Consider the following 16,829-nt stretch of genomic DNA (forward strand, 5'->3'; position numbering starts at 1 on the left):
TAAACAGTTCATGACTCGAATCAAGCAGAACAAACAAGAGCTATAAAGCATTAAAACTAGGGTAAGTGTATCTCTAGCTGATAGGTTTGTTTGCATTGCCATTTTAAAGAAAAAAGTTGTTTTCTAGTTTAGTGATCTTTGTACCTCTTAACTGGTTTGGAAAGTTTTCCCATAGCTCTTCAAGAGTTGGGTGTGAAGAATGTCTGAGCATTGCTTGCTTTTCAAATTGTAGATTTATATATCCATGTGCTGTCAGCATTCCAAACTTGGATGAATGAAAATGGTAGATGAGGAATAAGGGGAAAAGGTTGCTGCTGGATGTAGTCTGTAGGCCTCCTAACAGTAGATACATTATTGGACGGAGTATAAATCAAGCAAAAATGGAGATTTGTAAAAAAAAAGCAACGGCAATAATAATGGGTGATTTTTAACCTTCATATTGATTGGACAAAGTAAATTGGCCAAAGTAGCCTTGAGGAGGAGTTTAATGTGTATCCAGGATAGTTTCCTTGAACAGTATGTTGTGGAACCAACCACAAAGCATGCTATCTTTGATCTGATACTGAGTAATGAGACAGGATTAATAAATGATCTCCTAGTAAAGGATCCTCTAGGAATGAGTGACCATAACATGGTTGAATTTCAAATTCAGTTGGAGGGTGAGAAAGTTGGATCTCAAAACAGTGTCCTAAGCTTAAATAAAGGAGACTACAAAGATATGAAGTCAGCGTTGGCTAAAGTGGACTGGGTAAATAGATTAAATTATGGGATGGTTGATGAGCAGTGGCAGACATTTAAGGATATATTTCATAACTCAACAAAAATATATTTTAATGAAAAGGAAAGATTAAGAAAAGGGATAACAATTTGTGGCTAACTAAGGAAATAGGGGTATCAAATTGAAAACCAGGGCATACAATGTGGCCAAGTCTAATGGGATGCTAGAGGATTGGGAAACTTTCAAAAGCCAGCAAAGAATGACAAAAAATAAGAGGGAAGATAGATTATAAAAGTAAACAAGCACAAAATATAGGAACAGTAAGAGTTTCTACAGGTACATAAAAAGGAAGTGTGGCTAAAGGAAATGTTGGTCCCCTCGAGGATAAGACTAGGGAATTAATAATGGAGAACAGGGAAATGGAAGAGACTTTGAACAATTATTTTGTATCGGTCTTCATGGTAGAAGACATTAAAAACATCCCAATAATGGATAATCAAGGGGCTACAGGGAGGGAGGAACTTAATGCAATCGCATCACTAAAGAAGTAGTACTTGATAAACTAATGGGACTAAAGGCAGGCAAGTCCCCTGAACCCTGGCTTACATCCTAGGGTCTTAAAAGAAGTGGCTGCAGAGATGGTGGATACATTGGTTGTAATATAACACAATTCTGGGGAGGTCCCACCGGATTGGAAAACTGCAAATGTAAGGCCCCTATTTAAAATAAATAAACAAATAAATACAATGGGAAAAAAAAAGCAGACAAAGCAGGAAACAATGGGCCCAAGTTTTCACATGATTTGCGCCTGATTTTTAGGAGCAACTGGTGGAGAACGGACTATCTTAGAAATTGCAATTCTCCACATTTTTTTTTTCTGCAGTTCTCGTCAGGTAGAACAGTTCTACTTTGGAACAGAATTTTTTCTTCAAAAGGGGGCGTGTCCAGCCACTGACGCCTGATTTCAAAGTTTCCACAGTGAAAACGTACTCCAAACTAAGTTAGCATGGAGCAAGTGAAGATTTTTGTCGAACTGAAAAAACCTGTTCTACACATTAAAAAATCAGGCGCAGATTACAAATTAGGCGTCCAGAACGAGGTTGGGGGGGAGGGAGGGGGAAGGGAACTCATTAAATTCTACAATAAATCCTTATTTATACTTCTACAAATATTATACAAATAAATCCAACCTGAATAAACATTTATAAGCAAAGAAAAAATTAAATAAACCATCTTCCTGCCTGTGCAAGTGCTCCAGGCATGGAGAATGTTGCAGGCGTTCGTTCCGGGGGGGGGGGGATTAAACAGCCGTTTCGTTCCCGCGGAGGGGAGGGGGGGGGGGGGGGGAACAGCCGTTTCGTTCCCGCGGAGGGGGGGGGGGAAGGGAATTAAACAGCCGTTTTTTTCGAGGGGAGGGGGGGAAATTAAACAGCCGTTTCATTCCCGCGGAGGGGAGGGGAGGGGGGGGGAAATTAAACAGCCATTTCGTTCCCGCGGAGGGGGGGGGGGAAGGGAATTAAACAGCCGTTTTTTTCGAGGGGAGGGGGGGAAATTAAACAGCCGTTTCGTTCCCGCGGGGGAGGGGGGAAGGAGACAGTGAGAAGGCTGCATGTGCTGATGGCAATGTGCTTTTATTAAAAAATGTTCAAAAATTAAACAGCTACAAAGAACTACAAAAATGGCCGAGTGCCAATGTTTTTTTCACACTGAGCATGCGCGAACGCTCCAACGCGCACGCGCAGCGTTGCCGGCAGGAAAAAAACTAATTTAAATAGTTCCCGCCCCCTCCCACTTACAAAATCGGCGCGAGTGTAGGCGCCGCGCAAGGCAGACGAGGAGTTGCAGAACGCTCCAGAATCGCGAGTTTTTTTTTTAGGCGCGAAAAACGGGCGCCCAGCTCAGAGGGGCGCCTGTTTTTTATCGTGTGGAAACTTGGGCCCTATAGACCAGTTAGCCTAACATCTGTCGGGGGAAAATGCTGGAGTCCATTATTAAGGAAGCAGTAGCAGGATCTTTGGAAAAGCATGATTCAATCAAGCAGAGTCAGCCTGGTTTTATGAAAGGGGAATAATGTTTGACATTTGCTAGTGTTCTTTGAGGATGTAATGAACAGGGTGGATAAGGTGGAACCAGTGGACGTGGTGTATTTGGATTTCAAGAAAGCATTTGATAAGGTGTTACATTAAAGTTTACTGCAGAAGGTAAAAGTTCACAGGGTTGGGGGTAATATATTAGCATGGATAGAGGATTGGTTAACTAACACAAAACAGAGTCGGGATAAACAGGTCATTTTCCGGTTGGCAAATAGTAACTTGTGGGGTGCCGCAGAGATCGGTGCTGGGGCCTCAACTATTTACAATATATTAATGACTTGGATGAAGGGACCAAGTGTAATGTATCCAAGTTTGCTGATACAAAGATGAGTGGGAAAGCAAATTGTGTGTGTCCTCCTCAATCTGCAGAGGGATATAGATACGCTAAGTGAGTGGGCAAAAATTTTGCAGATGGAGTATAATGTGGGAAAATGTGCGATTATCCACTTTGGCAGAAATAATAGAAAAGCAAATAATTTAAATGGAGAAAAATTGCAAAGTGTTGCAGTAGAGAGAGAGACCTGGGGGTCCTTGTGCATGAAAGTTAGTATGCAGGTGCAGCAAGTAATCAGGAAGGCAAATGGAATATTGGCCTTTATTGCAGGGGGGATAGAGTATAAAAGCAGAAGCCCTGCTACAACTGTACAAGGTATTGGTGAGACCACACCTGGAGTACTGCGCACAGTTTTGGTCTCTATTTAAGGAAGGATATACTTGCATTGGGGGCCGTTCAGAGAAGGTTCACTAGGTTGATTCCAGAGATGAGGAGGTTGACTTATGAAGATGGGTTGATTAGGTTGGGCCTATACACATTGGAGTGCAGAAGAATGAGAGGTGATAGTGTGCAGAATTCTTGAAATGCACTCGAACTTTTTTAGTCAGTATGTAGCAAGCCCAACATGAGAGGGGGCGGTCTTGGATTTAGTTTTTGGGGAATGAAGTTGGGCAGGTTGAAGGGGTATTGGTGGGAGAGCACATGGATGCCAGTGACCATAATTCAGTCAGATTTGAGTTGGTTATGGATAAGGACAAGGATAGGCCTGGAATAAAAGTCCCAAATTGGAAAAGCTAATTTTGCTAAGTTAAGGTGTGATTTGGCCACAGTGGACTGGAAACAGCTACTTGTGGGTAAATCAGTGTCTGAACCGTGGGAAGCATTCAAGGAGGAGAACCAGAAGGTTCGGGCCAAACATGTGCCCTTAAAGAAAAAAGTTTGAAATAATTCTAGAGACCTCTGAATGTCTAGGGACTTACAGGGGAGGATAAAGAAAAAGAAAATGCTAATGGCTAAATACTACAAAATGTTTAGAGAAATATAGAAAGTTAAGAGGCAAAATTAATAAGCATATTAGGAATGCTAAGAGCATAAGAAATTCTTGGCCAGTAAAATTAAGGAAAACCCTAAGATGTTCTATAAATATATTAAACGCAAGAAGGTAACTAAAGAAAGGGTAGGGTACTATTGGAGACCATGAGGGTAATCTTTGTGTGGAGGCGGAAGATGTTGGTAAGGTTCTTAATGAATACTTTGCATCTGTTTTCACAAAGGATAGGGGCAATGCAGATACTGCTATCGAGGAGGAGTGTGGTATATTCTGGATAAAATAAATATAGTGAGAGGAAGTATTAAGGGGTTTAGCAGCTTTGAAAGTAGGTAAGTCCCCAGGCCTGGATGAAATACATCCCAGGCTGTTGAGTGAAGTGAGAGGAAATAGTAGAGGCCGTGACCATTTTCCACTCCTTTTTGGATTTGGGCATGGTGCCAGAGGACTTCTAATGTCGTACCCTTGTTTAAGAAGGGAGAAAGGGATAGGCTGAGTAATTACAGGCCTGTCAACCTAACCTCAGTGGTAGGAAAATGATTGGAAAAAATCCTGAAAGACAGGATAAATCTACATTTGGAAAGGCAAGGATTAATTAGGGCCAGTCAGCACAGATTTGTTAAGGGAAGATCGTGTTTGACTGAATTTTTTGAGGAGGTAACCAAGAGGGCCGATAAGGGTAGTGCATTCGATGTGGTGTATATGGACTTTAGCAAAGCTTTTGATAAGGTTCCATGCAGTAGACTGGTTATGAAGGTTAAAGCCCATAGGATACAGGGCAAAGTGGCAAGTTGGATCCAAAATTGGCTTGGAGGTAGGAAGCAAAAGGGTAATAGTTGATGGATGTTTTTGTGACTAGAAGGATGTTTCCAGTAGGGTTCCACAGGGCTCTGTACTGGGTCCCTTGCTCTTTGTGGTATATATCAACGATTTAGTTTTGAATATAGGGAGTATGATTAAGAAGTTTGCAGACGACACTAAAATTGGCTGTGTGGTTGATAATGAAGAGGAAAGTCATGGGCTGCAGGAGGATATCAATCTACTGGTCAAGTGGGCAGAGCAGTGGCAAATGGAATTTAATTCAGAGAAGTGTGAGGTGATGCACTTTGGGAGGGCCTATAAGGAAAGGGTAAACACATTAAGCAGTAGGCCACTTAATAGTGTAGATGAACAAAGGGACCTTGGAATGCTTGTCCACAAATCCCTGAAAGTAGCAGGCCAGGTTGATGAGGTGGTTAAGAAGGCATACGGAATGTTTGCCTTTATTGGCTGAGGCACACAATATAAGAGCAGGGAGGTTATGCTTAAATTGTATAATACTTTGGTTTGGCCACAGCTGGAGTACTGCGTGAAGTTGTGGTTGCCATATTATAGGAAGTACGTGATTGCACTAGAGGGTGCAGAAGAGATTTACTAGGATGCTATCTGGAATGGAGAATCTTAGTTATGAGGATATACTAGCTTTGCAAGGGGTACAGAGACGATTCACTAGGCTGATTCCGGAGATGAGGTGGTTACCTTATGATGATAGATTGAGTAGACTGGGTCTTTACTCGTTGGAGTTCAGAAGGATGAGGGGTGATCTTATAGAAACATTTAAAATAAATAGACAAGATAGAAACAGAGAGGTTGTTTCCACTGATCAGGGAGACTAGAACTAGGGGGCACAGCCTCAAAATACGGGGGAGCCAATTTAAAACCGAGTTGAGAAGGAATTTCTTCCAGAGGGTTGTGAATCTGTGGAATTCTCTGCCCAAGGAAGCAGTTGAGGCTAGCTCATTGGCCCCAAGTTTACACACTCTACAAAACGAGCGCCCCTCCGAGCTGGGCGCCCGTTTTTCGCGCCGGAAAAAAAACGCGCGATTCTAGAGCGCCCTGCAGCTCCATGTCTGCTTGGTGTGGCGCCCAGGGGGCGGAGCCTACCACTCGCGCCGATTTTGTAAGTGGGAGGGGGCGGGTACCATTTAAATTAGTTTTTCTCCTGCCGGCAACCCTGTGCGTTGGAGCGTTCGCGCACGCGCAGTATGAAGGAAACATTGGCACGCGGCCTTTTTTGTAGTTCTTTGTAGTAGTAAAATTTTTGAACATTTTTTAATAAAAGCACATTGCCCTTCCATGATCAGCAGAGTGAAGGCTGCAGGAAGCCTCAAAGTTGAGGCAGCCGTTTTCCGACGGCCCCCCCCGCCCCCCCCCCCCAGCCGTTGGGAATGGCTGCTGAACTTGAGGCTTCCTGCAGCCTTCTCACTGTCTCCTCTTTCTCCCCCCCCCCCCCCCCCCCCCCCCGCTGTCGAGAACAAACGGCTGCCTCCTCCTTCCCCCCCCCCCCCACCTGCCGACGGGAACGAACGGCTGCCTCCTCCTCCTCCCCCCCCCCCCCCCACCATCGGGAACGAACGGCTGCCTCAACTTGTGAGGCTTCCTGCAGCATTCTCCCTGGCTGAAGCACTTTCACACAGGTAGGAAGATGGTTTATTTAATCTTTTCTTTGATATATAAATTTTTATTCAGGTTGGATTTATTTGTATAATATTTGTAGAAGTATAAATAAGGATTTATTGTAGAATTTAATTACTTCCCTTTCCCCCCCCCCCCCACCCCCCCCCCCACCTCGTTCTGGATGCCTAATTTGTAACCGCCTGATTTTTTAATGTGTAGACAAGGTTTTTTCAGTTTGACAAAAATCTTCACTTGCTCCATTCTAAGTTAGTTTGGAGTACGTTTTCACTGTGGAAACTTTGAAATCAGGTGTCAGTGGCCGGACACCTCCCCTTTTGAAGAAAAAATTCTGTTCCAAAGTGAAACTGTTCTAACTGACTAGAACTGCAGAAAAAAAAATGTGGAGAATTGCAATTTCTAAGATAGTCCGTTCTCCACCAGTTGCTCCTAAAAAATCAAGCGCAAATCATGTGGAAACTTGTGCCCATTGAATGTATTCAAATCACACAGATTTTTAACCAATAAGGGAATTAAGGGTTATGTGGAGCGGGCGGGTAAGTGGAGCTGAGTCGACGGCCAGATCAGCCATGATCTTGTTGAATGGCGGAGCAGGCTCGAGGGGCTAGATGGCCTACTTGTGTTCTTGTGTTCGACAGATTGGATCGGCTGGGTTTGTTCTCAATGGAACAGAGGAGGTTGAAAGGAGGTGTACCAAATATTGAGGGGACATAGTTTTAAGGTGGTTGGTGGAAGGTTTAGAGGGGATTTGACGGGGAGCTTTATGCAGAGGGTTGTGGGGATCTGGAACTTGCTGCCTAGAAGAGTGGTGGATGCAGAAACCCTCACCACTTGAGATGGTTGGATGGGCACTTAAAGCCCTGTAACCTGCAGGGTTATGGACCATGGGCTGGTAATTGGGATTAGACTGGATGACATTTTGTTGGATGGCGCAGATACAATAAGTACTGCAGGGAATCTAATACGGCCAGGGAGATCTCCTGGACTAATTTCGATCACCTGGATGGGTCAGAGGAATTTTCAGATTTGTTCCATCTAAATTGGCCTGGGTTTTTATCTGTTTTTTTTTTCTCTCCCAGGAGATCACATGGCTCTGGTTGGGGTGGAGTGTAGAATGTTTAAGTATCCGGGGTGTCACAGTTGAGGCGGGCTGGGTGCTCTGCCTTTCCATCATTGTTCATAGGTTTATATGTAACCTTCAGGGCTGCTGACCAAGGGCCGTGTGGCTTTGTTGGCCGGCATGGATACGATGGGCTGAAATTGCCACCTCCTGCGCTGTAAATTTCTATGTTTCTATCGTATTGAAACATATAAGATAATGAGGGGGCTCGACAAGCTGGATGCAGAGAGGATATTTCCACTCATAGGGGAAACTAAAACTAGGGGACATAGTCTCAGAATAAGGGACCGCCTATTTAAAACTGATGAGGAATTTCTTAGGGTCATAAATCTGTGGAATTCTCTGCCCCAGAGAGCTGTGGAGGCTGGGTCATTGAATATATTTAAGGTGGAGATGGACATTATATTTGAGCGATAATTAAATAAAGGGTTATGGGGAACGGGCAGGGAAGTGGAGCTGAGTCCATGATTAGAATCAGCCATAATATTAAATGAGGCTCGAGAGGCAAAATGGCCACCTCCTGCTCCTATAGTATGTTATGTAATGTGATTCACAAGAATGCTGTTTAAATTCACTTGCATTTTTCTGATTTTAGCATGTGTATAACTGGTCAATGGAAAGACTAGTCGTTTTTCCTGTTGTGTTTTGAGCAATACTGAAACAATTAGTGGTGCGTCATTGCCTTTGCCCTGGGTAAGGCTGTAAATGGGTCTAAAATATATTGTGTACGTTCATTCACAGTCTTTTAAGTGATCATGGTTTAGTAGGATAGTGAACCTCATGACCAGGGTGAGTAGAAAAATACAGGCCAAAGTTTCCACATCGTGTGTTTTATTAATAAAACCTATGTTGCACATCGTGGTCATGAAAATGAATCTTTTTTTTTTGTTCTGATGCATGCTTGTAATGCACTGATGTGAGCTGTGACTAATGTAGGAATTGGTTCGATCAATATCAATGAGCATTTTGGGCAGTACTTTTCCGGAGAGTAATATGAAGATCTGTTTCCCATCGTAGGCAGTCCCTTGAAATTGAGGAAGACTTGCTTCCACTGCTAAAGTGAGTTCTTTGGTGGCTGAACAGTCCAATATGAGAGCCACAGCCTGTGTCACAGCTGGGACAGATATTCGTTGGGGGAAGGCGGGGTACCGCACGCTCCTTCTGCTGCCTGCGCTTGGTCTCTTGCTCGCAGCGTTGATTCGAAGAGCTCAACTCTCTCCCGGATGCACTTTCTCCACCTAGGGCGGTCTCCGGCCAGGGTCTCCCAGGCATCAGTGGTGATGTCGCACTTTGCCAGGGAGGTTTTGGGGGTATCCTTGTACCGTTTCCGCTGCCGACCTTTTGGCTTGTTTGCCATGAAGGAGCTCCGCATATAGCAGTTGTTTAGGGAGTCTCGTGTCTGGCATGTGAACTAAGTGGCCTGCCCGACGAAGCCCATAGAGTTGCCAATTAAGGAGTGCCAAGTGGAAGTCCTTTACTTCCCTATTGGGAGATATGAAATCAAAATTAAAAGAGGAGATTAATGCAATAGTTAGGAAAGACATTAGCTTGGATGATGTGGAATCTATATGGGTAGAGCTGCAGAACACTAAAGGGCAAAAATCGTTAGTGGGAGTTGTGTACAGACCTCCAAACAGTAGTAGTGATGTTGGGGAGGGCATCAAACAGGAAATTAGGAGTGCATGCAATAAAGGTGCAGCAGTTATAATGGGTGACTTTAATATGCACATAGATTGGGCTAGCCAAACTGGAAGCAATACAGTGGAGGAGGATTTCCTGGAATGCATAAGGGATGGTTTTCTAGACCAATATGTCGAGGAACCAACTAGGGGGGAGGCCATCTTAGACTGGGTGTTGTGTAATGAGAGAGGATTAATTAGCAATCTCATTGTGCGAGGCCCCTTGGGGAAGAGTGACCATAATATGGTGGAATTCTGCATTAGGATGGAGAATGAAACAGTTAATTCAGAGACCATGGTCCAGAACTTAAAGAAGGGTAACTTTGAAGGTATGAGGCATGAATTGGCTAAGATAGATTGGCTAATGATACTTAAGGGGTTGACTGTGGATGGGCAATGGCAGACATTTAGAGAACGCATGGATGAATTACAACAATTGTACATTCCTGTCTGGCGTAAAAATAAAAAAGGGAAGGTGGCTCAACCGTGGCTATCTAGGGAAATCAGGGATAGTATTAAAGCCAAGGAAGTGGCATACAAATTGGCCAGAAATAGCAGCGAACCTGGGGACTGGGAGAAATTTAGAACTCAGCAGAGGAGGACAAAGGGTTTGATTAGGGTAAGGAAAATGGAGTACGAGAAGAAGCTTGCAGGGAACATTAAGGCGGATTGCAAAAGTTTCTATAGGTATGTAAAGAGAAAGAGGTTAGTAAAGACAAACGTAGGTCCCCTGCAGTCAGAATCAGGGGAAGTCATAACGGGGAACAAAGAAATGGCAGACCAATTGAACAAGTACTTTGGTTCAGTATTCACTAAGGAGGACACAAACAACCTTTCGGATATAAAAGTGGTCAGAGGGTCTATTAAGGAGGAGGAACTGAGGGAAATCTTTATTAGTCGGGAAATTGTGTTGGGGAAATTGATGGGATTGAAGGCCGATAAATCCCCAGGGCCTGATGGACTGCATCCCAGAGTACTTAAGGAGGTGGCCTTGGAAATAGCGGATGCATTGACAGTCATTTTCCAACATTCCATTGACTCTGGATCAGTTCCTATCGAGTGGAGGGTAGCCAATGTAACCCCACTTTTTAAAAAAGGAGGGAGAGAGAAAGCAGGGAATTATAGACCGGTCAGCCTGACCTCAGTAGTGGGTAAAATGATGGAATCAATTATTAAGGATGTCATAGCAGCGCATTTGGAAAATGGTGACATGATAGGTCCAAGTCAGCATGGATTTGTAAAAGGGAGATCATGCTTGACAAATCTTCTGGAATTTTTTGAGGATGTTTCCAATAAAGTGGACAAAGGAGTACCAGTTGATGTGGTATATTTGGACTTTCAGAAGGCTTTCGACAAGGTCCCACACAGGAGATTAATGTGCAAAGTTAAAGCACATGGGATTGGGGGTAGTGTGCTGACGTGGATTGAGAACTGGTTGTCAGACAGGAAGCAAAGAGTAGGAGTAAATGGGTACTTTTCGGAATGGCAGGCAGTGACTAGTGGGGTACCGCAGGGTTCTGTGCTGGGGCCCCAGCTGTTTACATTGTACATTAATGATTTAGACGAGGGGATTAAATGTAGTATCTCCAAATTTGCGGATGACACTAAGTTGGGTGGCAGTGTGAGCTGCGAGGAGGATGCTATGAGGCTACAGAGTGACTTGGATAGGTTAGGTGAGTGGGCAAATGCGTGGCAGATGAAGTATAATGTGGATAAATGTGAGGTTATCCACTTTGGTGGTAAAAACAGAGAGACAGACTATTATCTGAATGGTGACAGATTAGGAAAAGGGGAGGTGCAACGAGACCTGGGTGTCATGGTACATCAGTCATTGAAGGTTGGCATGCAGGTACAGCAGGCGGTTAAGAAAGCAAATGGCATGTTGGCCTTCATAGCGAGGGGATTTGAGTACAGGGGCAGGGAGGTGTTGCTACAGTTGTACAGGGCCTTGGTGAGGCCACACCTGGAGTATTGTGTACAGTTTTGGTCTCCTAACTTGAGGAAGGACATACTTGCTGTTGAGGGAGTGCAGCGAAGATTCACCAGACTGATTCCCGGGATGGTGGGACTGACCTATCAAGAAAGACTGAATCAACTGGGCTTGTATTCACTGGAGTTCAGAAGAGTGAGAGGGGACCTCATAGAAACGTTTAAAATTCTGACGGGTTTGGACAGGTTGGATGCAGGAAGAATGTTCCCAATGTTGGGGAAGTCCAGAACCAGGGGTCACAGTCTAAGGATAAGGGGTAAGCCATTTAGGACCGAGATAAGTCCTTACTACTCGGGGGATCAAGGGGTTTGGCGTGAAAGCAGGTTCAGCCATGAACTCGTTGAATGGCGGTGCAGGCTAGAAGGGCTGAATGGCCTGCTCCTGCACCTATTTTCTATGTTTCTATTATTCTCATTGGGCTGCATTTTGAACTATGGAAACTTATAGGAGGAGGCCATTCGGTGCACTCTTGTGGTTCTTTGTGGGAACAATCCAGAATTATTTCCACTGCCCTGCCCCCTCCCCATGGACCTGTACGTACTTCTGCTCTAAATATTTATCCATTTTTCCTTTGACAGATGCACTGATCTTTGCTTTCCTATGGTAAGGTGCTCCATGCATAAGTAATTTCTCCTAAACTCTTACTGTCTTGGTGACAATTTTAAATTGATGACGCTCTTTCCAACCAGGTGAAATAGAATAGTCTTTCCCTATTAATTTAAAAAAACCTGTATCAAATTCCCTGTTGGCCAAGTATCTCCTCTGTCTCTTCATAACTATAGCTGATATCCTAGTGAATCTATGCTGTATGCTCTGACTTTAATGCCTTTTCTGTAATGGGTGTCAAACGAGCACATGCTACTCCAACCGTGGTCTAACTAGTGTTTCAAATTATTACTACTTTATTATTGTACTCTCTGCCCCATTTATAAAACCCAAAATGCTGGGGTTTTTTATGGCTTTCGGTACCAGCACTGGCACTTTCAGGGATATGTATTTGAATCCTTGGGTCGATCTGTATTTTCCTTTTTAATGTCTCCATTCACCTGTGTGCTCTTCCATGTTTTTCCCCCTCAAACCCAATATTTATCTATTAAATTGCATCTGTCTGCCCATTCTGGTAACCTATCTATCTTTCCAAAATCTTGAGTCCTCTTGCTAAGCTTTGAAGGTCATCAACCTGAAACATTGATGACCATCAACCTCTCCATATATGCTGCCTGACCTGAGTATTTCCAACATTTTCTTTTATTACAGATCCTGCGTATACCTATTACAACTTCTCCATGCTGAGCAACATCCATGAACTCCAACCCTTTGTTTCCTTTCCTTTAACAGTTTTTTAATCCATTGTTGTATTTCTTTTGGCACCATATGACTGAATTTTTCTAAAGTCTCCTGTACTCTGCCCAGCCCAACAGTAGTGGTTGAAGCTTATGAATAGGTGACTTGATTCTGTGTCCTACAATGGATGCTGGCTCAGATATGCCTGCAAGGAGGGCTGGAACATTTATCTTAAAAGAAACGGGAAACAAATATGGCTGTGTAATAAAATAGCTGTCTTGTTTTTAAGAAGCATACTGTTGAAAAATTGTCAACCTTTGACTGCAGGAACAATATGAAAAGGAATGGAATTGAATGTATTTTTTTCTACCTCCAAAAAGCAACTGAACTGCAAGATGACTTTTGTTTGAAAGTTTTGAATTCTATAAGACCACATGGAGATTTTTCCTGGAATGTTCTTTAGATGGGTTATTTTTATATTACTGTTAAATGGAAAACAGACCAGTGTTTCGAATTCTTGTCCAGTACAACAGGAAAGTTCAACTATGCAGAGAAAAATACTTCGAAGGTCTTGTTACTTTAGAAATACCACTTTGAAGATTTTTACTCCGTTAGTAGGATGCAAGTAGGTTTATTGTTCGTTCTCGTTATGTTGCTGGAAAGGCTGCCATTTATTGCCCATTCCTAGTTGCCCTGAAAAAGTGCTAGGCTGCTGCCTTCAATGGCTGCAGTCCATGTGGTGAAGCAATGCTACAGTTTGATGCAACTGAATTGCTTGCTTAGGCCACTTCAGAGGACAGCTAACGTGCTGGTATGGGACAAGTCACATGTAGGCAACACCAGGGAAGGACAGCAGGTTGTCTTCCCGAAATGGCATTATTAAACCAGTTGGGTTTTTACAACAATCCGATCACTTCATGATCACTTTTACTGATGCCAACTTTTTATTTCTAAATATTTTATGCTGGACCCAAACTCAACTTGCCATTGTGAATTTCCGTTCTCTGGATTATTAGTCCAGTAACACAACCACTTACAATATTGTACCCCTAAGTTATGAACTTGTTTACTTTTTCGTTTCACTCTGCTCATACCTAGTTTTAAGGTTTTTCTTGTAATATTTTGAATAATTTTTTTGTTTGGAAATAAGCATATTGTCAGTACAGTGGGATCTAGGGTTGTTGATTCCTGCCATTTGTAACCAAAAGTATAAATTTTATTACAACCACATCTTTGAAACATAATTGTTAAACCTATTTGCTTCACTGCTTTCATTAGTGAACAATGGTATTTTGGTAAAATCTAGTTACAGCAGGGTATAAAGTCCCCATTAATGCATACTTATATAATACATTTTTACTATAATGGATTTTTATGTCTGCAGTGAAGGAACGGTGCTTGCCGGTCACTTGACTGACAGCTGCCACAGAGTTTCCTCGTGTTTTTTGCTGTAGATTTCCTTTATCCGGCGTCTTTTTTCCAGCACTGCGTCCTTTACAGGGATCTGTGACCAGAGCAAGAAAGTAAGGCTCTTCAACCAATCAGATTGAAGATTCCTCACTGAGCCATGCAGAGTCCAAACCAGGAAATATAAATTGGATTTAAATGTATAGAAAGCAATATAAAGATTGGGACATACAGATGAGATTAAGGGAGAGAGATGAGACAGAAAAAATGTCTTAAAAAAAAAAAGTTTTTTGAATCCACAGCAATTTTCTTGAGGGCGTGAGACTCCACACTTCTAAAATTAATTTATTAAGGCCAGTGAGGTTGTTCAGTAATTATTACTTATCACTGTTATAAAAAAACTTATCTCCTGAATACACCCGTCCTCTCATCTTTAGCAGTTTTAAGTGTGGAGTGAGTGGGCAAGTACAGAAAGTTCACGCCATTGCAGTCATTTCAATGCTAAGTCGATTGGCGACAGCTGCAGCAGCGCATCTGGTGGAGGGGCAGGGTACCTCTGGCAGCAATTTTTGCGGTTAACTATGTGCGGATGCCAAAAGTTGCTGTCTGACTTACCCTGTAATAATGGTGAGCGTTGATAGCCTGGCCATTGTTGTTACCGCAAAATCTGGGCCAATGTGTTTTGAATGAGTCCATCCCTGACTCTCAATAAATGAAGCATAGCATTATAAATGGATCACTTGGTGTGCTGGGTCAACTGCAAGACAAGTATTATAAAGACAAGTGGAGGGAGAAATGGCAAATACTGTACTCAATTTGCAATAAAAACAAATTGCTGAGAATACAGCATCTGGAAGGAGAACATATAATTTACTGTTTGGGTAAAGTTCCTTTTGTGCAAATGCTGACACGTAATGTGCATTGAAGCATTTTTCTTCTGTTCTGCAGAGAAGTAAAGATGTGTGTTTTTTGGTGGATGAGCAAATTCTGTGCCGAGGTGCAGAGATTACCGTATTGGGAGAATAAAAAGGATTTTGGGACCCAGTGTAGGTATCAAGTTAGGTACTGAAAGGAGCAAAGCTGTTGCAAATTATTTTACTTCTTTGGTGTCCAGGATCACAGTAATGACTTGAATTCTAACTGCATAATCTGATAGCATCAGGTACACCATCAGCCCTTGCAAAAGTGACCCCCCCCCCCCCAAAAGTGGAGGAGAAAGTACAGGACAATGAATTAATTGCCCTTCGTACATTTCTGCTGAAATCAGTGCTTGTAGTTGGGGATGTTTTGGAAGCTAAAGTAATGTGGGTGGAAGTTAAGCCATTGTAATGATACTGGATACTAATCAGCTGCTGAAGAGCACGTGAGATAGTTATCTATATTGTATTATCACCCTGGTTGATTTTGTCATTTATATCAAGGTATCAAAATTGTTAATCCTGGTCGTCTGTGTTTAACAAACATAGTTGCCTTTGGTTTAATATACATGAAGGCCAAAAACTATTTAGTTAGTTTACTGCATTGCTAACTCGTCATACAATTTTTACATTTTTGTGATGCCATAATTCGAAAAACACTGCACGCACCATGAGAAGAATAAAGGATAAATGTCACTGGACCCAGTTTATCCAATATAATTCCCTTTTTTAAAAAAAAAAGTAATATCTGCATCCAACTAACTTGAACTCAAAAGCAAAATACTGTGGATGCTGGAAATCTGACAACAGAAAAATCTGGAAATACTCAGCAGATCAGGGAGCACTTATTGGGAGAAAAAAACTAAGTTAACAATGCAGGTCGAAAACCTTTCGTCAGAACTGGAAAATGTGAAAGATGTAACCGGCTTTAAGCAAGTACAGAGACAGGAAAAGTGGGGAGGGGAAGAAAGAACACAAGCGACGATCTGTGATGGGGTGAAAGGCAGGAGAGATTAAATGACAAAAGGGGATGGTAATGGGAGAAGTAAATGAACAAAAGATGCGTCTAGAAGAGATGTAAACAGCAGTAGCAAATCATTGCCAATAGCTGCTATCTGAAAAATAGGAGCAGTGGTTATATTGAGTACAGTAGGCTGACGGACCTGAGTTATGCCCTTTGGCTGTCAGTCGTTGACCAGGAAAACTGCTTGCGTGCACAAAGATCCGTTCTCCAGTTTCTGAATGTTGGTAAAATTTTGATATTAGCAGAGAGCCAACTAACCGTTGGCTCTCTAACATTTATAAAAAAAATGAAGATGGAAGTTTAAAGTTTTTTTGGAACTATAAAAGAATATTTTCAGTTCATATTGGGCCAGAAATCTTGGCCTCTCCAGGTGCGACGAGGTGAGTTCCACAAGTTCCGAGTTTAGGCATAAGAACATTAGAAATGGGAGCAGGAGTAGGCCATACGGCCCCTCGAGCCTGCTCCGACATTTAATAAGATCATGGCTGATCCAATCCTGGACTCTGATCCACTTCCCTGCCCGCTCCCCATAACCCCTTATTCCCTTATCGTTTAAGAAACACTCTATTTCTGTCTTAAATTTATTCAATGTTCCCAGCTTCCACAGCTCTGAGGCAAATTCCACAGATTCACAACCCTCAGAAGAAATTTCTCATCTGTTTTAAATGGGCGGCCCCTTATTCTAAGATCATGCCCTTTAGTTCTAGTCAGTGGAAACACCCTCTCTGCATCCACCTTGTCAAGCCCCCTCATCATCTTACGTGTTTCAATAAGATCACCTCTCATTCTTCTGAATTCCAATGAGTAAAGGCCCAACCTAC

At 42.7% G+C, this 16,829-nt stretch overlaps 1 protein-coding gene across 4 annotated transcripts in view; it reads left to right on the plus strand.

The window, feature by feature from the left end:
* ell2 (elongation factor for RNA polymerase II 2) overlaps positions 1 to 16,829 on the plus strand; it is a 208,711-nt gene that overhangs the window by 54,290 nt on the left and 137,592 nt on the right. The window lies entirely within an intron of this gene.

The sequence above is a fragment of the Pristiophorus japonicus genome, chromosome 1 (genome assembly GCF_044704955.1).
Source record: "Pristiophorus japonicus isolate sPriJap1 chromosome 1, sPriJap1.hap1, whole genome shotgun sequence".
NCBI classification, from domain to species: Eukaryota; Metazoa; Chordata; class Chondrichthyes; family Pristiophoridae; genus Pristiophorus; species Pristiophorus japonicus.